Source organism: Pinus tabuliformis, chromosome X (genome assembly GCF_031772625.1).
Source record: "Pinus tabuliformis cultivar Carrire ecotype Pingquan chromosome X, CPIR1, whole genome shotgun sequence".
Taxonomy (NCBI): domain Eukaryota; kingdom Viridiplantae; phylum Streptophyta; class Pinopsida; order Pinales; family Pinaceae; genus Pinus; species Pinus tabuliformis.
The window spans coordinates 1365532869-1365560552 of record NC_142308.1 but is presented as its reverse complement, the minus strand read 5'-3'; positions in this window follow the sequence as shown (position 1 = coordinate 1365560552).

Sequence of the window (27684 nt, the reverse complement as noted above, 5' to 3'; positions counted from 1 at the left end):
CCAGGACATCAAGATTTTCTAGATACTAATGGAAGAAAACATTCGATAGTGGATCAACTAGCAACCTCGTCTATCCACAAAGATATCTGAGAGTGTGAAGAACATCGTTGATTTTAAGGTAGACATACACCATGTATACATCCAGGTGCGCAAGCGCCCAGACTAGACATAGTCCACACTTCCCTTCATTTCCATTGACGAGGCTATCTTTGCAGTATTGGATACCTGGCCACCAGAGTGGTGCGGTCCCGATGCAGTGGGGCACGATGAGACCACTATCCAAAAACATAAGGATGAAGCTAAGCATTTAGCACAGTAAAAGGAGAATGAATAGCACGCTGTGGAAGTATGGGCGGCCTGGGAGGCAGTGCAACCTTCTATAGGTAAGGCAACCGCAGAAGGAGTTGTGATGACAAAGGATGAAAGTGGACCGAAGGTGACCACAAAGCCATCCACAGATATAGGGACGGAAGGAATGGAACCAACCACCACGGGGTCACCCTTAAAACAACCACAGTTGACAAAACGGATGAAGTCGTGGAAGAAGGTCAAGGTTTCTAAATGGGACAAAGAACTTATCACATTGATCGAGGGTGACCTAAGTGACATATGGGACATAGTTCGTGAAGTCACCTAGGAAGAAATCGACGAGGCCATGTTGGAACAACAGATTGTGTTTGGGTTGCTCCGCGTGTAGCTACAGGAACTTGAGGCACAGGCCTCGAAGCCGGGAACAATCGCTACTCATGGAGTTATGGGTATGTCAGCCACTGAGCAGCTACTACAAGCCCAAATGGCCAATACTATCGAACTCCCGGTAGGAGCAATGGTAACAGAGAATGCAGCAGACGGAGCTATGGTAGGCTGGCTTACAAGGCTTGGATTAAATTTGGCTACCCTCCCACGCAAAATCTTCTACCAACTCCAAGACAGCAAAACAATGGAGCTTCATGACAGGGAAGGATGCGCAGTACAGGTACTTAGTGAGCAGAGAATTAATATAGAATAGTTGAGCCTCCAACGGGATGAAGCAGTTGCACAAAATCAGAAGTTGGAGGAAATTGTAGGGGAGGCATGTATGTGTGCCCCTGAGCTTGAGATTGTGGCTGAGTTGCTTGTTGGCACACGAATCCACAAGTTGGCTAGTAGGTTTTGCGCAACAAAGGAAGAAGCCGTGAGGGTCCAATTGGATGACAACTTATAGATCATAGAATAGAAACTTACAGCACAACCTTCTACACCACTGGAGGTCACTGAAAAACGGAGAAGTATCATTCAATCCGAACGAGAAATAATAGGACATGCTATGCAGGAGTTCTCCAACATGTTGGATCAATCACTTATTATGCTCACGTCACTATAGGAGGATCCAACCTTATAGCAGTTGGAAACAAAGGTAAGGGAGCTACAACAAGCCTATGATAATGTCAGGGGGATCATGCAGACGATTGCTATTATGTAGTGCTTGGCCAAAATGAGGGAGGCTCAAGCTCATAATATACAGGCTGACGCCGCTCAGCAGAAGGTAGCAATGATTAAGGAATGGATCCAGCCTTCCCTTCATGAGGCATTCACAGTTTCCACCACCATTGAGCGAAAGGTTGCCCACATGCAGGCCGAATATGCCCTCAGATAGGAAACTAAGGTAGATAGTCATGCATTGATTGCTCGCATAGAGCAAGTACAGCAAATGGCGAAAGATTTTGTTGCAAGTGTAAATGAAGCACAGAAGTTACTGCATGACCTTCGCGCAAAGATTGTTGCACCAGCCAAGTGACTCGAGACGAGTCACGTTTATGTTGGAGGCCTGTTGGGTAAAGGAAGCCCTGCATGCGTAAATGGTTTTGGGACTCAAAGTCCACAATTTTGGGAAAAAAGTATGGTAAAGGCTCCACGAATTGCACAGAGCGTGAGTTGTAATGAGTCAAGTCAAAGGGTTGTCCACCTGAGAATAATGTAAAATAATAAGAAGTGAGTCAACCTGCCATGGTTCGTGGACCATGGGAATGTATAAATAGAGCAAGGCTCTATTGCTAGAAGTATTTTTTTAAGTTTTGATCTTGAATGTAATGGGTTTATAGAGAAAGAAATCTCTAAGAATCTGTAAGTTCGAGCCAAGGGTGTGGGGAGATAGATAGAGGCTCTACAGCTATGTACAGAGAGGCCTGGTAGAGTCCGCAGTCGTGTGCGTGGACCCTTGCAGCTGAGTCTGCAAGGCGGATCTGGTTGTATTGAAGAGAGGATCAATAAAGATAAGAATTTCTGAATCATTTTGTGTTTTATCGTGGATCCATTTGGTGCTTATGTTCTAAATTTATGCATCACCTATTATAATTGCGTGCATTGGGTTTTATTGTTAAATGTTTACTTAAAGACTATAACAAGAAGATCAGATCTGTAATAATTTCATTAATAATAAAGTGCATATGTGCACATCTACGCGAAAGCCCGATAACTGCACAGAGTAGCACGAGGCCGAATAATGGTTCATGACCCATCCATACCACATCAAGGCATCCCTAGGGTGCAAAAACCTAGTTCCAGCACCCTCCCCTGCTACCTCGGGCGAGACCTCAGTTCGTGCTCTGTGGACTATTGCCGAAAGGGCCGGTAGCTGCAGGATTTGTTTGGCTAATAACTCTTTCGAACCTCGGTCAGGGCCCAATAAGCCAACATGTTATTTACCCTGAGAGGTCATGCTTTTGATCATAGAGTAAAATACAATCTCCCTCTTGGTAAGAACGAGGTCTGGCCTTTTTATCGTACTGGGCTTTGACCTGATGCTTGTGGGCTTCTAGTGCCAATTCGACATCTTGATGGGTTTCATCCAATCAATTTAGGTATAGCAGGCGATCTTCCTTGGCAGTGGTGTTGGGAAAGAGCTCAAAAACAATTTGTAAGGAAGTAATTTGACACTTGATTGGTAAAATTGCTTCCAGGCCATAAGCTAGTTGAAAAGGTGTAAAGCCTGCAGCAGTTTTTACTGAAGTTTGGTATGCCCATAGCACAGGATATAACATTCGATGCAAGTGGATTTTATGATTTCCTTCTAAATTGCAGATCATAGTCTTTAAGACACCATTGATAGATTCTACTTGGCCATTATCTTGGGGGTAGTAGGAGGATGATTGATACTAGTGAAAACCGAGAAACAATGTTAAGTCAAACATCATGTGATTCTAAAAATGAGACCCATGGTTTGTAACGATCATGCAGGGCACACTGGAGTGATAGATAACCTGATTGAATATGAATATTGTCGTAGTTTCTCCATCGACCCAGAAAGTGGGAAGGGCTTCGGCCCATTTCGTGAAATAGTCCACAACTATGATAATGTAGTTGTGTCTAGCAGAGGAAGTTGGGTTGCAAGTGACGAAGTCTATCCCCCATTTAGAAAAGGGGCCAATGGAGATAACCAAGTGAAAAATGGCTAAAGGAGCATGGATTTTCTTTGAAAACACTTGAAAAGTGTGACACTGCTAGATAGCCTTGATACAATCTTTGAACAAGGTCGGTCAACAGTAGCCTGCGTGCAAAATTTTCTGAGTAGTAGATATGTCGGAAAGATGACCGCTACATGCCCCAGCATGGAATTCATTTAAAACGTGTCATGAATCTTCATTTGTGAGGCAACCTCGAAGAACTGTATCAGCACCATGGCAATATAATGTATTGTTAAGCACTAAATAGTGCAGCGCTTGGTGGCAGATGCGACAACCATCACTTGATGATAGTTAAGGGTAGAAATGTTACGCTTCGGGGAACACTATAATATCACCATACCAAGCATCAGTAGAGTCGATAAGATAGATAGAGCCATACATGAGAGGATCATGGGCTATCTCGTTAGGATCGAAAATGGGAAGATCTAAAAAAAGTTCACCGAAGAATAAGGAATTTTTCACCTTGGCATCAATGAAAACCAAATCAAATTGTTGGAGAATCACTATCGATTTGGAATATTTTCTTCCAATTTCTTGATGAGAAAAATATGTCTCATGGGACTCTCCAAGGTGATGACAGTAGTCTGTCACAATAGTATGTAATGTTGGAAGCATTTGACATCAAAGACAATTGCCAAGGAGAGCTTTTCCACATGTGAATATCTGATTTCGGGCCCAGCCACACCTTTTGACAGATAATATATCACATGCTCACTTATGCCATCATGAGTTTGAACCAAGACCATTCATAGAGAGGGTGGCGAGGCTGCCAGGTACAGAAGAAAGTCACGCCCATAGTTGGGAGCACTATGGAGTGGGGCTGATATAAGTGCCTTTTTCAAGGCATCAAATGATCGTTGAGCTTGATCAACCCACATGTATGGCACTCCCTTCTTAAGTAGGCACGTAAATCCTTTGGTCAACTCATCATAATTAACAATGAACTGTTGTAAGAATTTTTCTTTCCCATGTAAACGTTGGAGCCACAAAATGGATTATGGTTCAGGAAATTAAGTAATTTCCTTTACCTTTTATAAGTAGAACTTCGGCGTAAATCAAATAAAGAGAGACATTTGTCGACGCGTTTTGAACCAACCAGTGTGGCTCATCGTCCTGATGATGAGCCACACTGGTTGGTTCGAAACGCGTCAAAAAATGTCTCTCTTTATGTGATTTACGCCGAAGTTCTACTTATAAATATTATGGATCACAGAAGCCTCAATTCCTTTACCTTGTCGGGATCAACCCTAATACTGTACTTGGAGACAATGAAACCAAGAAAGCATCCAGAATCAAAAAAGAAAACACATTTATACGGATTCAGACACGTGTTATAGAACAAACACCTAAGAAAAATTGCTCGTAAATTATTTAGGTGTTGCACTCACTCCTTGGAATGGGCTGGGAGTTCATCCAAGTAAGATGGAATGATATGTCTAATATCATGAAATGTGTACTCCATGGCACTTTGAAATGTTCCACCAATATTCTTTAAACCGAATAGGATTTTTTGATAAGCAAATATTCCCTAATGGAAAATAAAGGAGGTTTTTTGTTGGTCTACTAGTTCTATGGCAATCTGGTTGTAACCGTAGAAACCATCCATGAATGAGAATGATTCACAACTAGAACAGTTGTCGATGATTTGCTCAATGAACGGTGTCGGATAATTATCCTTCGGACACACGATGTTCAAGTCCAGATAGTCGACACATACGTGGATGGTACCTTGTTTCTTATCGATAGGAACCATATTGGAAACTCATTACGTTAACGGAATGGGGTAGACAAAACCAGCATGCAAGAAATTTTCCACCTCATTCGTGATGGTTGCAGTTTTGCAGGGGTGGACTAGTCGAAGCCTTTAGTGGACAGGATTTGCATTGTCATATATATTGATCTCATGCTCGACAATAAACAGATCTATGCCAGGCATTTCCTTGCAAGACCAAGTTAATACATCGTGGAATTCCTTAAAAAGGCAGTTAAGGCTTGCAATTTCCTCACGGGTGCAATCCTATCCAACCTGGATGTTTTCTATGATGCCTGTCCTGATAGAAATATCAATGAGCAATGTCTTTGAAATATTTCCCATGTTTCCCTCTGAGTCCAAAGTTTGAATAGTTGTATAAGGTGAGGAAACAATTTTAGGTGTGTCAAATGACAAGATTTGAAGAGGCATCATGTCCAAATTTGATATTGAAACACGATGGTGAGAGTCCTCCCAAGGTCGCTCTTTTAAACACATGATCCCTCTAATAGCTTCGTCTAAAGGTAAGACTTGATTGAGGAGATAAAAATAAGGAGAAGTTATGGGAGGGGAGGTGGTACCATTGTCCGTGACCAAAATGATCGAAGATTTGGATGCAGATTGAATGGCTTGGTAGGTAAATTCAGCTGTTGACTATGGCATTTGTTCTCTGTAAGTGTCAATGTTTGAAGGGCCCAGGAGGATCCATGGATCGGTCGGTTTGTGAGGAATGGATGAAACCATAGAGACCATCTATGGAACTATGGGAGGCAGAATAAGGAAACAACTCATCAGTGAAGAGCCCTTCAATAGACCAATATCGATATTAACGTAAGAGTCAAGTACACCACCCACTAAGGGTACAGAGCCACTGGGTAATGGGGAATAATCAGGGGTGCAAAAGGACAACTGGTCCACTATGACTATCTTTCCATCCAATAGAAATAGGATGATATGAAAGACTGTAGACACAATGGAATTCATGGCATAAGTCCAACTGTAACCCAACAATATATTATAATCGAGCTTTCTATCTACAACTTTGATGTCCACCATTACCGTTTTCACACTCAAAGTAATGGCATAGCTAGCTAGGTAACCTTTTGGGATGAAAGTGTGGCCATTGTAAGCTTTAAGGGAATTTAATGATGGGGATAGGGTTGGAGAACCCAAAGCAAGCTAACATGAAGCCGACATGACACAAGTTGAAGCACCTTCGTCAATGACAATTCTATGTACTCCTCTCTCTTTCGAAAATATTTGCACTTGAAATGCAAGCTGGTGTGAAAGTGGACGTTTCAATTTGTCCATGTCGAAAATTACAAGCATGGAATCCCAAGGGTTGATACTACCAATTGTCGAAAGTAGAGCTTTCCTTTGTGCTAGACAGGTTTGTAATACTTCGAGCATCAACATAGCTGATGGTGCTTGCACAAAATATTCTACAATACTGTAGTTCTGGGCATCACGTGTAGATGTATTATGCATTATGTGATGAAGTGCCCCTTTTGGGAAGCGAATCACAAGATCAACAACTGGCCTTTCAATATGATGATCGTTAGGTAGTGGTGGGTTTTGACTCAAGGAGGCTTCCTCAGCATTAGTGACTGGAGCTCCAAATGGTTTGGCTCTAGTTAGTAGATCTATGATTTCAAAGGTGTAAATAATAGATGGTCCTTCACCAGCTGAAGGATGATGCAAACTGTCGTTGCCCCCTTGTGGGGGTTGGGGTTGGTTTGCAATAAGGTGTTGTTGTTACTGAGTAGGGAAAGGATTATTTAGGACCACAGGGGTCTTACCACTATCCTTTTTAGCAATGAAATCTGTGGATTCCTAAAGGCATAGACAATGATATGTCATGTGGTCTTCCATACAAATTTTTCAAGGGAATTGGGTGAGTTTTTCCTTTCCATCCTCAGAAGGTGCAACAACCTTCTGCTTTGGGTTGTACTGCTTTGTTGACTGCTCTTCAAAAGGAGTGATCTTTTTATTATTCTTCTTGTTCTTACCACCGGGTTTTTGTGTAGATTGCACAAAGTTTATCGTGATGGTAGGAAGAGTAGTCGATTTGGTAGAGGGGTCAACTGACAACTGGGTAATGTGACCGCTGAGTTTTTTTACAGTAGCCCCAGATGTAGCACTAATTATACCATTGGCGTGTCCTACAGGTTGATGAGTAGCGAGAGCATTGGAGTTGCGAGGGGCATTTGGAATGGCATCGTATAAAGTGCCATACTAGGAATATATCAAATCTAAGTGTTGGTCGCGACGAATGGATTGGTCTTCCATGATCGCACTGCCTAAGGTGACATATTTAATGATTTGGGGGAGTAGAGACTTACAGAACCATTCCGCTAATAGATAGTCTGGGTGGGGAGCTTTGACTAGCCTCTTCCTACATCTCCATTCATGAAGATTATCAGAGATATGGGTGGCGATGGCCTGACATAATGAAGTGAGGAGTTCCATCACAGTTTCATAGTGGATGGGTAGATGGAAGTGCATTAAGAATTCCATCACGAAAGTGCCAAAGGTATTGACAGACGTGTGTTGTAACTCGATGTACGACTTGGCTACATTACCAGTAAGGGTGTGGGGAAAGAGTCATAGCCAGATACTGTCATCCACCATAGAGTTAGAAACACACCATAAATGATAGGTTGTGATATGCATACCCGGATCCTCCCCTCATTTCCCTTCGAACTTCGGGATGTCTGTCGGGATTTATGCGGGATTAGCGACCAAAGTAAGTTGTGATAGATGGGGTCATTAAGGAGTTTGTACAAGTCTAGGATATCAAACGTTGCCAAGAAAGGCAAGGTGTCTGATGCCCTAGAATCAGACCAAGGCGATGACATATGACTTGAGGACCCTTGCGGTCCTCCCATCGTGTTGTTCCCAAGATTATACATAGGTTGCGTCGAATATTAATTTCCTTGGGGTACAATCATGTGCTATGGATTTCCATAGGGATTGTTAGATTGGGGGTTGTAAGTGCCCCCAGGATAAGGAATGCCCCCTTGACTCATTTGAGGTTGAGATTGGGGTGCCCATATGGACTGATTGGGACCCTTTTCAGAGATCCTGCTCACCACATAGTTAACTATAGGTCCTTGACTGACATAAGGACGATTCATGTCAATCAATGATTTTCCCTGTAGTCCTGTAAATGGAGGGGGAACTGTTTTGTTCCTGACTGGCATATGCATATTTGGAACTATTCCCGTAGGCATATGAACCTGGGGGTTAAAACTAAACAACGGATGCCAAATATAGTGGGGTTGACAGGACCCTTGAGTGTTATAAGGAGCGCTATATGTAGCACTTGTCAAAGGTCCTGGAGATGGAACAAAAGGGGAAAAACCAGGTATGTACTAGGTTCCACTCGTGGTGGGTGTCATGATAGTGTTTGAACCTGGGACATATGGCATATCATGGTTTTCCATCAAAGTTGTTGTACTAACTGTCAACTCGGGAGGTGGTGGTGGACCAAAAGTGTCCACAAAATCCCATGACCCGTTAATTGTCAATGGGATAGGTGGTGTAGGTCAAATAGAAGACATAGGAGGTACAAATGTAATGAGAAGAAAGAGTGGTCCCAATGGATTCATGATCGGAGGATTGTATGGAGGGATGAAACCTTCAGTAAAGAAATATTACGGTAAGCGTGAATCGTGGGATGTCCAAACTGATTCTGTGTTAGATCTCGGAGACTGATTACCCAAAGATGGAGACGCTGGTTCATTGGGGCTCAACGGATCCTCCACAATGAGTGGGGGAAGAAATAAAAACCATCTAGATTGATGATGAGGGCCAGATGTAGCCACGTTGACTGATAAATTTTATCAATAGATTTTACAGTGATATTTGTTAAAGTCTCAGTAATAACAATCTTGCAATTAAAATAAAAATAAAAAATACACTAAGGAAATCAACCAACAGGGAGAAGGAAATGACCCTGTCTGATAAGCAATGATCACTGGAGATTTAAGCTAGTATCACAATGAATAACATAGAGATTTTTCCAAATTTACAGTTACGATTACTCTTGAGCTTCACCCAAACCATAGATTAAGGGGCCAAGTACTCTCATGAAGATGAGCACCCTCCCAAAAACTGAAGACAGAATAGGTTCGCTTGTGTTAGGCACCAAGGTAGCCCGTCCCAATCACCTTGTGTTCATCCCTAAAATTATGGCCACTGAGGATACCTCAAATCACAGACACTACTAGGGGAACATAGTCGTAGACATTATGCTGTGTGGGCAGGATACATGAGTCCCCAACTCATCTACGATATCCCCAAAGGGATCCCCGATACATATAATACCCAAAGGAGATGTAAGAAAAGGTGGGCTGCCTTCACTTACAGTCTGATGTTGTCTAGTATTTAGCTCTGCTTTTGTTGGAATGGTCCCAGATAGTATGAGTGTAGAAGGATTTCTCTCTTTAATGACACTAGTTTCAGTGTATGATCTTGGGCAGTGAACTCACACTGTCTATCACAATATCCTAGCCTAAACTAATGTGTGTTTACTCTAAAAAGGGTTGTTGATTGATTTGAATAGCTATATTTTAAATGTACTTCATTAGATTCTTTGGTAGGGGTGTTGACGTATGAAGTTATATGGGACCCTGACTCAAATCATGCAGAAACAATGCTTGTAAATTTTCACTTTTGACAAATAAGCTACTTCTATAAAGGGAGATTCATTCATACATCAATATATATACCATGCATCCTATTTAGTAAAACACTAGAATAATCAACAAAACTACAATGCTCACTAACAACTTTTGAAACCAAATAATGCAAATCTAAGTAAATAAGCAGAAAACAGTAAAAAAAATGTACTTTTTATTTTATGAAAACAAAAACTTTAAGAAGTAAAGCTATTTTATTAAAAAAAATAAAAAATCAGAACACAGATCAGGAAGACAAGCATAGCTACAGATCCCTGATTAGTCTACAAGCAGATTTCCCAACCCATGAGGTCATAAAGTAGTCTGTTTATCAAGAAATGGCTAGCTAACACTCTATACTAGAGGCTACAGAGAGTTACTTGTAGCACTAACTCACTGTTTGTGAGGCCATGATGCTTTATAAATCACTTTTTACACTAGAAGACAACATTAGTGAGGAAAAAGGATCAAAAAATAGGTGGTTGGGATCAGATCTAGGGCTGAGTACTGAGAGAAGGGTGTTGTATAGTCCTGAGTGGTTAGAAAGGGAATGAAGAAGTACAGGAAGGCCTGGAAGAAAGAGAGATCTAGGAACTTTCAGCGAAAATCACGAACTAAGTGTAGTCCCTAGTGGAGTTGCCAATTATGCTATAAGGATTAATGCATAGTGTTTTGTGATGTAGAAACCCTCAAGGATCTTCCCAAGATCCTTGGCAGACTATTACATTAGTTGTAAATGTCCCAAAGGTGCATGCATATCTATCTTAAAGAAATGAGAATCACAGCAGGAAGAAGGACTTATTACCTCAAGTCTGGGTGTGTTGTTGTTGGAGAGCACAATGTAGCTAGGTGGAAGACCCCTGAGCTAGCTCCAGATCGAAACTTGCACATAGATAAGACAAGCGTAATATCACATCATATAGCTTTGACAAATAATTCACTAACATATAAACATATCTGTTTTCATATATCTAAGCCACTCATAATAATGACATTGCGTGAGCATATAAACAAATTATACTACCAACATTGTGGAGTGGACAACATAATTGCACTTCTATATTGGTGTAGAAAAGAGTGATTAAAACCATTGGTTGTATCAGCCTTCCCTTACCCCTCCATCTCCTCTCTCTCTCTCCCTTGTTAACCTCTTCTGATGCCTTATTCCGAGACTATGCTCGATAGTCAAATAGGCAATCCTTTCAAATGGTTTGACCTATTCCACAATGGCCCTAGCCTTTCATATATAGCATGTGAGGATCGGGTGACCAAGTCCTGCATGAGTTCCATTACGAAAAATAATTGATGTTTCCATGTCTTTGTGCTCTTTCCAATTTGTAGACCCCATTAGCAATTAGTAATTCCTCAAAAGATCTCAAGTTATGATGTTTCCCTGCTTTTGTGAGCTGACATAGTAGAGAATCTCGAGATATTTCTCGGTCAACTTGTTCCCTTCACCCATAGAACCTCATTTAGGTTCACCAACACTCTTCTTGAGGTAACATACAGAGTTACCCTAGGAACTAATGCACCCTGAGTCTTTTTAGGAAGCTTTATAAAGCAGGTTTCTAGTTCCTAGACAACATTAGCTTGACAACCGGGCCTGTGAACTTGGTCAGTCCATTAATCATCATATTTTTCTCATCTGATCTAGTGAGGAGGTCATTTTTCTGTATAACTTCTTTTTTCCATGTCACATACCTTATCTCCAATCTTTTCTAAGTCACCCTCAGTGAGGAATGGCAAATCCACCTAGGAGAATCAGGTGGACTGCTACTTCTTTCTTGTCCCTGATGTTGTCTTCATTGGCCTCTTATTGGGCTCAAATGGTGTTTTCGGCTCCTCACCTAGTCCTCCTTTGACATATGACTTCTCTTGGTTTGAAGTATGCTGGGATTCAGACCCCTTGACTTCTATGGTGGTTTTTCTATCAATCTGCTCTTTGTCAGCAACTGCCTTAGTCGCAGCTTCCTTCTATTGTGTAACTTTCTCCCGGGCTGCAGTCTGCTCTGCCTCCTTTCGATGGAAATTTTTCCATTCAATCAGCTATAGTGCACCCAACATCTACTCTTTGACCCAGCTGCATGGAACCAACCTCTATGGTGCATCTCTCATGGTGCAACTCTCCATGGCACCCTACTTTCTTCCATCACATAGCTCCCTTACTTCATCTTACCAACTTTTGGGAAGTGTAGTTTATAGTCCCGCACTTCCTTGCAGCTTCCCGGAGTACTAAGACTATCCTTCCATCATATATTCATTGTGAAAGTGTGGGATCACCCTTATACAACTTCAATCAATTGTTGTTACCTCTTCCTAGAAACAATTCACTATTTAGCTTCGCGAGCTTAATTGCGCCACCATTTGCAATTTCCTTGACTACATATGGTCCAAACCAATGAATTTGAAAGTTTCGAGGGAATTTCATAAACTTGATGTCATATAAGATGACCAATCATTAACCTGGAAAGTGTGCTTCTTTATATGTTTATCGTGCCATGCCTCCTCGTGCTCCTTTTATAGTAGTTAGAGAAATCCTACTAAAACCTAATCCTCCTCCAATTCCATCAGTTGCACAAGGTGCTCTACCATAGTCTCTCGATCAACCATACAGGTCAGCGCAACAATCCTTAGGCTCAACACAATATATTCCATGGGAATCATACCCTACTTCCCATAGACCAATTGGAAGGGAGTTTGGTCTTTCATCTTTTTAAAAGTTGTTCTATATGCCCACAGGACAGCTGGTATGTGCACATCCCAGTCATTTTTCTTTGCATTGCAAACCTTCATTACCGCACCCTCCATAATTGTGTTGAAGGAGTCAATTGTACCATTAGCTTGAGGTGTTGGCATTATGACACAAGTGTTGCCCGTGATGGCAACTCACTTAGATGACATATCACAGTACATCAGGTTAACAACACAGGGTTATAGATAAAACTTCACATAATGAAGAAAGAAAGGTATATGTAGGTTCACCATTGGCCAAGCCATGTATACAAGCGGGTTCACTGTATACAGGTCACGTATACGTACACACACACTTTCACAAAAGGAAAATCGCGTATACCTTGGAAAACTATGTTTTTGGTCCGAAGTATTTGGTCCATGGTATTTTGATCCATGGTATTGGTCCAAGGTATTGGGTCTAAGGTATTGACCCTAGGTATTTCATCCAAGGTATTGGTCCTAAGTGTTTTTTTTCCATGGTATTGAAAAAGGCATACAAACTATAAAAGGAGGAGAAGATCATTAGGCCAAGTGTGCAAATATTGAATATCTGATAAAGTGTGAGATCTAATATGCAGCTTATTAGCTTATGGTGTTGTGCTTAATCTGATCCAAGAATGAACCTTAGCGTTTGATGAAGGATAAGATCTAATGATGTATCAGGATCTTAAGGCTTAAAGTGAATTATCTTTATGTCGTTTGATCATGTATCTCAATAACTAGCGCATGTTTTAGTATGTAAATATGATGATCTGGGTATGACTGAAGACTGGAATAGTTGTAATGTTTAAATCATCATTTACAGATCTGTACGTAGGTTCACATTAGAAAAGAGGTGTATACACATTGGTTCTGCATATCAAAGTAGCATATACATCATAAATTTGATTTTCATATCTATACACTGGTTCGGTTTGAGAAAAGTGTGTATGCACACAGGTTCGACACATGGAAGTAGCGTATACCTTATAAAATATTTCTTAGTCACTTTTGTTTGCTATTGCAGTGTTCTGAGTTCTGGCTTGGGTTTTGGTGACAACATTCTGAAAGATCAGATTGATGGGTTGTCAAAGTGATTGAATGATTCGGTTGTGGTTGGTTCAAAAGGAGATTGGTTGATGCAGATATATTTGATGATTGAATGATGTTATTGATGGATCCAGTCTGAAAATTTATGAAACATGGTCCCTGGAAGAAAAGAGAACGTTATATCCTTCTGTAGGCTGGCACCTATGTACTAGTAAACATGTTAGCTAGTACAAGAGCTAGCGGGTTGTAGCTCCCTTCTAGTAGAAGCTGGAAAATGAGAAAAGGGTGTAGCCTTCTGCAAGTAGAAGCCTGCATACTAGTATAAGACTATACCATTAAAAAACTTGTAAACTGATTTTTCTTATTATTAAAATAAGACAAAGACAACATCAACAGGTGGTTTTCACCCACATTTGGTTTCCACCTTATATCTTGGTGTTCTTGTGTGTTGCTTATGTGTGATGCTTTATTCTTCTTTTACTGCACTGTCTAATGAATTCCTGATATACTAGTTAAAGTTCAATGCATGATAATTTGGGTAAATCAAAAGATCTTTGCATATACACTGGTTGCATTAAGTATAATTGTGTATACACACTAGTTCACTAAGCTAAAGTAGCGTATACAAACCAATTTTGAAAATCAAATTATTGATCTAATAATATCGATTCACCCCCCTCTCAGTATTATTTCCAACAATTGGTATCAGAGCAGGTCCTTCAGAAGAATCTTTATCGCTTGAAGGAAGATCCATCATCATGAGTAATCAAGAAAGTAGGGGATCCATCAGACTGCCAATATTTGATGGAAGCAACTTTGTTTATTGGAAGGTAAGAACCAAAAACTATCTTCAATCACTTGGAACAGATGTCTGGGAAATCGTGGAAGGAGGATATACATTTCCATCCGCAATTCCTACAGATATGGTAGGTAAAAAGCAATATGAAACTAATTCCAAGGCTGTCAATACATTGTTGGGAAGTCTATCGCAATCAGAGTTTGTCAAAGTTATGCAGCTAAAAGCCATGGTAGGTAAAAAGCAATATGAAACCAATTCCAAGGCTGTCAATACATTGTTGGGAAGTCTATCACAATCAGAGATTTTCAAAGTTATGCATCTAAAATCGACCAAATAAATATGGGACAAAATCTTTCTAATCTACGAAGTAGACTCTTAGGTAAAATGTGCTAAACTGCAAACTCTCAGAATTCAATATGAAATTCTCAAGATGCACAATGATGAAAGTATATCTAGTTACTTCTTACGTATAGATGAGATTGTTAATTGCATGAAGAATATGGGTCAAGAGATAAAGGAATTTACCTTCGCTGAAAAAGTTTTAAGATCCTTGTCTGCTAAGTTTTAACCAAAACTATCTGTCGTAGAAGAAAAGCAGGATCTACAGACTATTACTATGACACAACTGCATGGAATCTTAATTGACTTTGAGATGAGAAAAGGAGGTCCATCGGATATGAGAGAAGTTGCATTTAAATCTTCAGCAAAAGGAAAAGAAGAACTCAATGAATTAGAACATCTTTCAGAAGAAGAAGAGGAAGTAAACTTTATCAAGAAGCTTCAACTAGGTTCCGGAAGATTCAGAGGTAAACTACCTTTCAAATGTTTTGCCTATGGTAGAGTCCATCATTATGCTGCGAAATGTCCCCATAAAGATAAATATGATAAAGGGAATGAATCTACAAAATGGAATAGAACACAAAGTGTAAGTAAAAAGAGCCACTATACTCGTGAAGATAGTGATGGTTTATTAAATAGTGATGAACATGAAAATAGTAATGACTATAGACTTTTGATGGCTTATGAAGATGATGATTTTTTGGATGCTTTAGATGAAGAGGACCTTTATGAAGAAATCTCTAAAGTCAAAATCTGTTTAGAAGAAAATCATATGATTATACATACCTTCACATACCAACTTGCTAAAAGAGAAAAACACAATGAAAAACTAGAATGTGAAATTGTGGGTCTAAGAAAGGATCTTGAGAAAACAAAAGCTCTCAATCTTAGATTTGGTAAAGGATTAGAAGCCTTAAATGAAATTATCAAAGTGCAGCATTCTCCTATGATAAAGATAGGTCTTGGATATACTGAAGAAGCATCTCTAGCACAGAAGTCGTCAACCTCCACTAAAAGCTATCTTGATGCAGCAAAGAGCAGTGAATAGTTTGACAATCATTAGCAAAGGCATAATGCAGACCACTAGGTAAACCAGGCTCAATATACTTCAAGGATGAACAGAAGCCACAACCAACCTTAGGTAAATCATACTCAATTTTCTTCAAGGATGAATATCAATAGAAACTACAATCACCAGGTCAGTAGATTCGATAATCGTTGGAACTTCTTAAATGGTCATTGTTTCTCATGTCATAATTTTGGACACAAAGCTACTCAATGTGTTGATTAGAAAACCATCATGACTAGAGAAGCATTAAATCAAAGGAATGTGACAGGGATCAAGAAAATTTCCTATAATAACTTTTATCTTCTTGAAAATGAAATAGAATGCTCAATCTGTAACAACTTTGGCCATGAAGAATCTAAATGCAGGAGTAAATTTTAGCAAATATCTCAAAAGGATCAAAATCCATTAAATCAAAAAATATAGAGAAAGAAAGAATCACAAACATAAAGTTGTGGTATACCCTTGTATGCAAAAGGACAAGAAAACTAGTGGTACATCGACAGTGGATGCTCAAAACGCATGACAGGTGAGAAAGCAAAATTGCACTCATATAATGCCTTAGAAAAGGGAAAGAGTGTCTCATTTGGAAATGACACTCCTATTGTCATAAAAGGTAAAGACTCTGTTTTCTTGAAAGAAAAAGTTAAAGCTGGGAATGTTATGTATGTTGATGGCTTAAAGCATAACCCATTGACTGTGAGTCAAATGTGTGATCAAGGAAGTGAAGTAGTGTTTCGTTCAAATGGATGTGTTGTTTGTGAGCTTGATATAGGAGAAACCGTGATTAAAGTTACAAGAACTACAAACAACATATACATAGTCAAGGGAGGCCAACAACAATGATATCTAAGCAAAACTGATGGAAAATGGCTATGGCAGAGAAGATTGGGACATCTAAGCTTTTCTCAAATAAGAAAAGCATGCAGATTCCAGGTTGTTCGTGATCTTCCAGATATCAACATTCCTGAAAATAATATATGAAAATCATGTCAATTCGAGAAACAAACCAGATCTCAATTCATCAAAAAGGAAGGGTCAACTAGTAAGCCTCTTGAACTTGTTCATATTGATTTATGTGCACCATCAAGGAAAAAGTCACCTCATGGAGAAGAATACTTTATATTGTTCATTGATGATTTTTCCAAAATGTGGTAGATAGGTCTTATAAAGAATAAAGATGAAGCATTTGAAAAGTTCAAAGCCTTCAAAGCTTTGGTTGGAAATGAATCAGATCACAAAATCAAATGCCTCAGATCTGAGCGAGGAGGGGAATTTACCTCGGATGAATTCTTTGACTTTTGTTAACAACATGGAATAAAAAGGCAGTTCTCCACTACAAGGAATCCTCAAAAAAATGGAGTGGTGAAAATAATGAACAGAATGGTTCAGCAAATGGCTCGTTCTATGCTAGATGAACCTAGAACTCCTGCAACCTTCTTGGAGTGAAGCTGCATTTGCTGTAGTCACTATTCTCAACCAAGAAAATGTTCGAGTAAATAACAATCAAACTCCATATGAACTTTGGTATGGAAAAACTCCTACTGTAAAGTACTTCAATGTTTTTGGAAGCAAATGTTACATCAAAAAGACTGATGAAAAATTTGGTAATTTTGAACCTAGATCATATGAAGGTATTCTTCTTGGGTACTCTTCTTGAGGTAAAGGATATAAATGTTATAATAAAATACTTGGGAAAATTATTGAAAGTATTGATGTTGTAGTTGATGAATCATGCAAAAATTCAAAACAAATAAAAACCAAAGATTATGACAATGAAGAAGATGAGGATCATTTTCCCACATCAAATCACATTGATTCTGAAGAAAAATTCAATGAAGCACCAGAGGAAGAGATAATGATAGAATAAAAGACTTTGTTCGGGTATGTTTAGAAAAATCGTCCAGAAACTCAAATTTTAGGGGAAAAAGGGGTAGGTGTACAGACAAGAAGAACTATTGCCAAATCCTCAAGCTATCTAGCATTATTATCTTCAACTGAATCTCAAAATGTAAATGAAGCATGCAAAGATGAATGTTGGGTCAAGGCCATGAATGAAAAACTTGAGAAAATTGAAAAGAATAATACTTGGAAATTAGTTCCTAGACCTCATGATAAGAATATCATAGGTACTAAATGGATATTCAAAAACAAGCTGAACGAAAATGGAGAAGTTATCAGAAACAAGGCTAGACTTGTTTGTAAAGGATATGCTCAACAAGAAGATATAGATTTTGAAGAAACTTTTTCACCTATTGCTACACTTGAAGCCATAAGAATGTTTCAAGCTCTTTCTAGTTTTTAGAAATTCAAAGTTATCAAATGGATGTAAAATCTTCCTTTCTTAATGGAGACTTAGAAGAATAAGTCTATATTGAACAACCAAAAGGATTCATTCTTGGAAATGGTGCAAAACTTGTATGCAAACTCAAAAAGGCTCTCTATGGTCTAAAACAGGCTCTAAGGGCTTGGTATTACCATCTTGACAAATATCTCCACCAACAGGGTTTTTCAAAGGGGTCAGTAGATAGCAATATATATACAAAGCTTGACACTGGTAAATTGCTAATAATTGTTGTTATGTTGATGATATCATTTTTGGTAGCAATGAATAATCCATGAGTCAGAATTTTTCTTCAGTAATGAAACAAGAATTTGAAATTTCCTTGGTTGGTGAGCTCACGTACTTTCTTGGTCTACAAGTCTAGTAACATAAAGATGGTATCTTTCTCTCACAAACCAATTATCTCAAACAGATCTTGAAAATGTACGGCATGGAAGATTCTAAATCAGTATGTACCCCAATGGTAACACGATGTAGTCTCAACTCAAATGATGAATCAATAGCGGTACATCAACCAACTTACAGATCCATGATTGGTAGTCTGATTTATCTAATAGGTACCCGACCTAACATCATGCATGCAGTAGGAATCGTTGGAAGATTCCAAGAAAATCCAAAGGAACGACACCTTCAAGTAGTCAAAAGGATTTTCAAATATCTTCAAGGAACACAGAACTTTGGTCTATGGTATCCTAGAGATACAAATCTTACACTTCATGCATATACAGATGTAGAATGGGCAAGAAGTGTTGATGACAGAAAAAGCACTAGTGGTGGTGCATTCTATATGGGTTCCAGGTTAGTGTCCTGGTTCAGCAAGAAACAAAGTTCAATTTCATTATCTACAGTTCAAGCAAAATACGTGTCTGTTGCACCTTTCTACACACAACTACTTTGGATGATGCAAACCTTGCAAGACATTCAGATCACATGTACCCCACACATCTCCATTGTATGTCATAATACAAGTGCCATCAGTATTTCAAAGAATCCAGTCATACACTCCAAGAGCAAGCACATACCCATCAAATATCATTTTCTATGTGAACAAGTGCTTGAACAAAAGGTCAAACTAGAGTATGTTCCCTCCAAAGAATAGGTTGTTGATATATTCACTAAACCACTACCCAGAGAGACATTTGAATATCTCAGACAAAAGTTGGGATTAGTTGTTGCATCATCCTGTTGTTAAATACTATCTTCTTCAGAGAAAAGTGGTTATACGCGAGTTTCATGAAGCGTAGTCTCATACATACACTGGTTTTTGTGGGTACAGTCGCGTATATGTTGGTTTGAGGAAAACTTGTGGGCCAGACTCAGGAAGAAAGAGATCTGATATGGTTCAGTGAATTATCTGCTCTGCTTGATGATGGTTACAATTTGTTGATGACATGTGGAAATATGTTGGCTCTCATAAGTTGTTGATAACTTGATGTATATCTGATTGAAGATGATGCCTTGATAACTCTTCTAATATATGAAATGATTAGATCTGATAGTGAACATCTGGCATAGATTCAAGGGGAGCATATACTTCTAATAATGCATTGTTGGCATTATTTTAGAAGATCTTGGTATAGATTCACATAGTTATTTTTTATTCAGGTGGAACAGGATCAGTGGGAGAACATGGTTGCTGGTCTGGACGTGAATTCTCAGTTGCTGCTTATGATATTTGATGATGACTATCATGGTCTTGTTTAAGATATTTGGTCTCTATTATATATGTAATCTATCATTTAATGTAAATGTCACGAAAATACCTTATTTTTAACCCCACTATGAATGGGACAGATGATGTAATGTTTCTTGTATAAAAAATTGGTATATCCCCACTCGGTTGGGTGGATGAGTCAAATCTGGCATATCCCCATTTGATTGCGAGATGGATGTATGTATGAGTCTTTGGTGATAGGAAGGTCATTGGTGATGTATGTATAGAGTCATGTTATCTTTTTTCAGACCTTGCTTATTCTCAGGGGGAGAATGGACTCGATCATAGGAGATCAATCATCACACTTTAGCATATTAGAGAATTCAGTAGGTACTCAGGGGGAGCATGAGCCTTTTCCCTTGATGAAAAAGGGGAGAGTGACTTAGGGTTGCCATCAAGTCCAAAGGGGGAGATTTTTGGCATTATGAAACAAGTGTTGTCCTTGATGGCAACTCACTCAGATGACAAATCACAGTACAACATGTTAACAACACAAAGATACATATCAAACTTCATCGAATGAAGAAAGAGAGGTATACGCAGGTTCACCATTGTCCAAGTCATGTATACACACGGTTTCACTGTATACAAGTTGCATATACGTACACACACACTTTCACAAAAGGAAAAGCACGTATACCTTGGAAAACTAAGTTTTGGGTCTGAAGTATTTGGTCCATGGTTTTCTAAGCCATGGTATTGGTCCAAGGTATCAGGTTCGAGGTATTGACCCTAGGTATTTGGTCCAAGGAATTGGTCCTAACTGGTTTTGGTCCATGGTGTTGGGAAAGGCATACAAACTATAAAAGGAGGAGAAGATCATTAGTCCAAGTGTGCAAGTATCCAATATTTGATGAAGTGTGACATCCAATATGTAGGTTATTGGCTTATGGTGCTATGCTTGATCTGATCCAAGGATGAACCTTAGTGTTTGATGAAGGGTAAAATCTAATGATGTATCAGGATCTTAAGGCTTGAAGTGAATTATCTTTATGTGGTTTGATCATGTATTTGAATAAATGGTGCATGTTGTAGTCTGTAAATATGATGATCTGGGTGTGACTGAAGTCTGGAATAGTTGTAATGTTTAAATCATCATTTACAGATCTGTACGCAGGTTCACTTTAGAAAAGAGGCGTATACACGATGGTTTTACATATCAAAGCATCCTATACATCATAAATTTGATTTTTAGATCTGTACACTACTTTGATTTGAGGAAAGCACGTATACACACAGGTTTGACACAGGGAAGTAGCGTATACCTTATAAAATATGTTTTAGTTGCATCTGTTTGTTGTTGCAGTGTTGTGGGTTCTGGCTAGGGTTTTGTTGACAACATTCTGAAAGATCAGATTGATGGGCTGTCAAAGTGATTGATTGATTCGGTTGTGGTTGGTTCAAAAGGAGATTGGTTGATGTAGATATATTTGATGATTGAATGATGTTATTGATGGATCCAATCTAAAAATTTATGAAACGTGGTCCCTGGAAGAAAAGAGAAGGTTGTAGCCTTCTGAAGGCTAGCACCTACATACTAGTAAACATATCAACTAGTACAAGAGCTAGGGGGTTGTAGCTCCCTTCCAGTACAAGCTGGAAAATGAGAGAAGGTTATAGCCTTCTACAGGTAGAATCCTACGTACTGGTATAAGACTATACCAGTACAAAAATTGTAAACTGATTTTTCTTATTATTAAAATAATATAGAGATGACAATAGCAGGTGGTTTTCACACACAATGGGTTTCCACCTTATATCTTGGTGTTCTTGTGTGTTTCTTATGTGTGATGCTTTATTCTTCTTTTACTGCACTATCTAATGAATTCCTGATATACTGGTCAAAGTTCAATGCATGATAATTTGGGTAAATCAAAAGATCTCTGCATCTATGCTGGTCACACTAAGTATAGTTGCGTATACACGCTAGTTCACTATGCTAAAGTAGTGTATACAAATCAGTTTTGAAAATAAAATTATTGATCTAATAATATTGATTCACCCCCCCCCCCCCCCTTCTCAATATTATTTCCAACTTTAGGATGATAGGGCGTACACTTCTAGTCATAGACATGGAATTCTTCAAGCATCGAGACAATCGTTTCATTTAAGAAATGTGTACCCCAATCACTCATTAATATCTTAGGACATCCAAATTATGACAGGATATACTCAAAGGTAAACTTTCAAATGGTATCTATGGTAAATTCCTTTACCAGTTACACTTCCACACGTCCCATCAATTTTTTAGTTGTTATAATAATATATTGCACTTTGCTCTTCTTCCTTGGTGGCTGAATCGGACCCACAAAATCAATCGTCAGCTTATCAAATGCCTGCAAAGTGATATATGGATTCAAAGGCAATTCATCCCTCCATGATCGTCTCCCTATCCTTTGGCAAGTGTCACATGCCCTACAATACATTTTTGCATCCTTATGTACCATTTTGCACCAAATCTCTACACCCGGGATCTTCTACGCAACAACTCTTCATGCATAGTGGCCTCCTGCCACTCCTCCATGTGCCTCTGCAAGGATGCTTGTTCATTCAAATTCCGAGACATATCAGCAAAGTATATCATCTAAGCCCATTTATATAGGTGTCCAGCGATTATAGAAAAGTCAGCTGCACGAACAAACAATTCCTTATTTTGTTGCATTGAATATCCCTCTAGTGTTGTTCTAGTTGTTAAAAACTAGATTATATTAGCAAAGTGATCATCTGCAACACGAATAGCAAAGAGTTCTGCATCAAGAAATCATTTTCCAAACTAGTAGGCTCTTCTCCAGACTCAATCTGGGAGAGATGATCAGGACCAACATTTAATCATCCAAGCTTCACAATTACCTCAAAATCATACTCTTGAAGGAGCAACAACAATCTACATATCTTCTCCCCTAGAATAAGCTTATTGACTAGGTATTTGAGAGTAGAATGGTCAGTATACATTTTGAAGTGTGCTCTTAAGAGATAGTGCCAAATTTCTATAGCACGTACACCATAGCTAGTCCTTCGCAATATGAATTTGAAAAGTTATTTTCTACCTTAGACAACTTCCTACTTGCAAACGCTATAGGATTATCAATATCACCTTCTCTTGGTTGGGTCAGCACTGCACCTATCACAATACAAGAAGCATTATGTACATGAAACTTCTTTTTCCAATCTGGGAATACAAGAATGGGTGCGGTGACCTTTTTTTCCTTTAGAATATGCAAACTATTCTGAAACTCTTCATCCCAGCAGAATGTCACGTGTTTCTTAAACAATTTCTCCATGGGTACAGTGATTCGCGCATATTCCTTAGTAGACTTTCTATAATACCTCGTATGGCTCAGTGTCGCATGGAACTATTTTATGTTCTTTGAGGCCTCCAAATTGACAATAATTGCATTATTTGAAGGATCCACCATCAATCCCTACATGCAAACCACATGACCTATCAATATTCCATAATGGACACACAAAATTCATTTCTTCAAATTCAGAGCTATCTGATGTCTGCAACAGGTATCCAATATAAGGTGTAGACTTTCAACATGGTGATTTACCAACCAAACTACAGTCCAATCATCAAAGTATACTTCAAGGAACTTGTGGATGAATTCCCTAAAATCTACAATTACTACCAGTGAGAAGATTGCAGGTGCATTTTTCAATACAAAGGGCATTACCGTATATTGAAATCATACCCACTCTCTCGCGAAGGTGGTCTTGCTGCAATCCTTTGGTGTCATCTTAATCCGATGGTACCCCAAGAACCCATCAACAAACAAATAGGTTTCCTACCCCCCCAATCTCCAGGACTTCATCGGTAAATGGCATTGGAAACAGGTCATGAACACATGCATCATTGAGCTTCCTCAAATCTACGCATATTTAGATTTCATCCTGTTTCCTTTCTCCTAGACTACCATAGGACATACCCAGTCTGATTCTTCCACTGGCTCAATGACCCCAACTTCTAGCATTTTTTCCATCTCCTTGCCCACTTTTATCTTATACTTGGGATTCAAACGGTAGGGTAGTTGTTTTATAGGATTCATGCGTGGCTTCAAAGTAATCTTCATCACCCTCATGTCCCATACTATCCCCTTCAGATTTGAGAACTTGGTGGGAAACAAGTCCTAGTATTTGTGCATTAGTTTTGTGACTTTGTCAACAATATCTTCATCCCAATAGTCACCTATTTTAGCAAACTTCGGTTGCGTGTTTGACCCAATGTTCACCTGTCTAGTCTTCATAGGTTTAGCTATGTCTTGGATTGCTACTTTGGGTTCTTCAACTTTACACTCTCCCTTAGATTCTAGAATATTGATATTTCTTGGATCATATTCTTCTTCTTCTATGGTCACATTATAGCATTCAAGTGCATGGCAGAGCTACGTATTCCACTCTGGTTAAATCCATTCTACCAGTTCCTCAAGCATGCAAAAATTGTAGCCTTAATTTCTTAGAGCATCTCATCAATACATTGAAATTCAACCTAAAAACTAAAGGTTAACAAAAAAATCTCCATGAGGATATCCCACTCGGTTGTTCCATGGTGTAAATCTGTTTCTATGTACCAATTCATTGGAATGGTATCCAAAGTATGACAAAATATGTGCACCCATTAGCGCTAAGGTCCCTCTCCCCAAGAAATAGTCCACCATTCCATATGCTCGTGTGGATTGTCTTTTCCAGTGTATTTCTTCGTCATATGGGTCTTGGCATACCCGATCCTTAGCTTCACTATTCTCTTGTATTATTTCCAATTAGATAAGTTATCCTTATGTGTACCCCACCAATGGGTAGGCGTAGTGCACAACACTAGATCTAATGCCTAGAACCAATGCTCTTCTGGCACCTCCCTTTCAAACTTATCTAAAAACAAATTAACATCATGTAAACCATCATAATGAGGAAGGATTATTACCTCCATGGATATGCATCGAATTGATTTGGTCAACATGTTGTAGTGCAATGAAGAGACCTCATGTAATCTATTCTGCCAATGCTCAAGCTCTTCATCAGAATCTGAGGTGCAATATCTATCTCTATCCCATGTAATTTGTCCATCTGATGTAGGATTCATCCAGTTCTCATCACGCGCAGTGATCTTATATATTTGATCTAGATCATCCTCCTCTTCATAATCGTAGACTGGTTCAGTGTATCACGCTGCTTCAGATGAATCTAAGGGAACAACTACCTCGAGTTCTTTCCTCTCAAATATCATTTTGTGCTTCCTAATATTAATGATTTCATCCGTATCGAAGGCCCAATGAATGCCCAGTAGTGTAGGGTAAGGATTACTATCATCCACTCCCTCTATCACTTCAAAATCGGCCAAAGCACTTGCTCCTTCAATATCCAATGGTACCCCATATAGGCCCCCCATGTGAATGATCTTCTATTGAATGACCATGCAAAGCTATATAGGAGAGCACTATAGCACAAGTCTCCCCATGTTTTCCCAACATTGTTTTGGTAGAAAAGTCACATTCAATCCTATATTGAGGATTACCTTCTCCATTTCATACTCTCTAATCTGCATTGTTAGCCTCATTTCATGACCTATTTCTTTCTTTCTTTTGCCCACTTTTTGTATAGTGCGCTACTCTAGAGGAGGATTGACCTTCCCTGTAAAATTTTGAATCAACCCTTGAAGCCCTTCGACTGCCTTTTCCCGTAATAGCTTCATACATGTCTTTAGGAAGGTAGCTAATAGCAAAGGATCTACATCCTATGCTTTTTTGGATCCGCTAGACTTCTCCTGACTCTCTGAGGTAGAGGATTTAGCAAATAACTTTTTGTCTTCCATAACGGTTTATTTAGCTTATTTTGGATCGAAAGTAACTTCCTTCTCAGGAGCCTTGCATACCCATATTTCAGTTTTTGGCTTCCTTACTTTATCTTTTCTAGTGGAAATACCACTTCACGTTACTATATTAATGCTAAGCTCTTCCTCACGAGGCTCCACTATCATCGTCTAAATGTTCTGCATAGGTGTCTACATCTTCTTTTCCTACATCTTGGCTATTAGTATCCAGGAATATTATATTACATTATCAAATTATCGGTAATATTAGTAGGATTTATTCATTGGGATCCAACATTCATGAGAAAAATGAATAACCTCTCCATAATTATATAAAATGATTTGTTTGCAACCCTTTCCAGCCCTTTCTCCTCGTCTACTTTCTCACCCATGGAATCCTCCATGAGCTGCACCCAAAGCCAGACCTTGGGGACCATTTTCCATTTGCATTCTATACGTGGGGGTCTACTCCATCATCAGTTCATAGCTCCGGCAATTTTTCTCATCATACCCAACTCATTTACATAAAGTACAAAATAATTGATGTAGTGTTTCCACAAATTTTTGTAGGAGATGACAATTATCGGTCACATGCTTCCCAGCTTCTTGACAAATAGTGCATGATAAGGGTACTACCATGCTCAATCCAATGATTTTTTCTAGTTTTAGAGGGATAGAACCTACCCCAATGAGGTAATTCTAATAAAAGGAACAATGGTCCTTATCATGACCCTAGCATTTACACTTTAGGCACTAAACTTTTTCACACTCCTCGGGTTGTGCTTCTTTCCCCTTCTTCAGGCTCTGCAATTTCATATGCGAGCTTGCCAGCTAAGATTGAATCTACTGTACCCCTTCATTCATATCATACACTGGTGAAGCTTCTAATCTCATAGTGATCTCCATTGCTTCTGCTTGTGTTCCTATTTTCTGCTGTGACAATGGAACTCTCAAATCCCGTAGGAGCGAAGCAATATACAAGTCTCCATGTTGAGCATTTGTAATTGTCATATTAGCATGTTGAATCAAACATTTTAATCTTTCATCAAAGTCCCATGTGGACTCATTTACCCTCTGTTGAATCTCCTTAAACTCTGTTATAGAGTGAGCGTGAGATTTGGGCTTCTTGAATTTACTATTCAACACTTACCGGGTCTCTAGCATAGTCGTGGTGGGCCTATCTGTGCAGAAATTGATGTACCAACATAGTGCTCTATCTTGTAGCATTGTGACTAGTTATGATATCTTCATATTGTCATCAGTGATTTGGTGTGTCATCCATACAACATCTGTGGAAAACCAGAATTGTTTGGGGTCTTCAGTTCCGACATGCTTAAACAAAGGAAACTTCATTTTATTCATAATATTAAATGATGGAGGTGGGGATGGAGGCGAAGATGGAGGTGTAGGTGTAGGTGTGTGAGGTGGAGGTGGAGGAGGAGGTGGAGCGGATGGATGTGGTATTCCTGCGATACCCCGACATACACGTTGTAGCACACTTCTCGGTGTTCCCAGAATATTACTTTCTTCATCGCTACTAGAAGATCCTAATAGCATACTATATTCAAATCCTGATTCTTCATCGTGCTCTTCCACTTCACATAGTACCAAACATCAATTTAAAGGCGTAACCCACTTTTCACACAATAGCATATTAATCAAAGTCTTCAACTATTTTAGGTACTTACCTCTTAGGTCTTTGATGAACCTGTGCTCTGCTTCACTGTAGTTGATGAATGTGTTGATTGAGAATCTAATGATGAATCCTCATAGAATACAACCAATCTAGTGGTTGATGACCCACGCAATGTTATTTTCTGAAGCCTCCATGCACTTCACCAGTTCTAGGGTCCACACAATAGGGCCTTCAAGCTTCCATGAACCCTAACTATTCGCTAATTTGGACAACCACTCATGCAATTCATAGGGGAAGGAGAAGTAGAATATTTCATATTCTTTTATATATAGGTATCTATCAT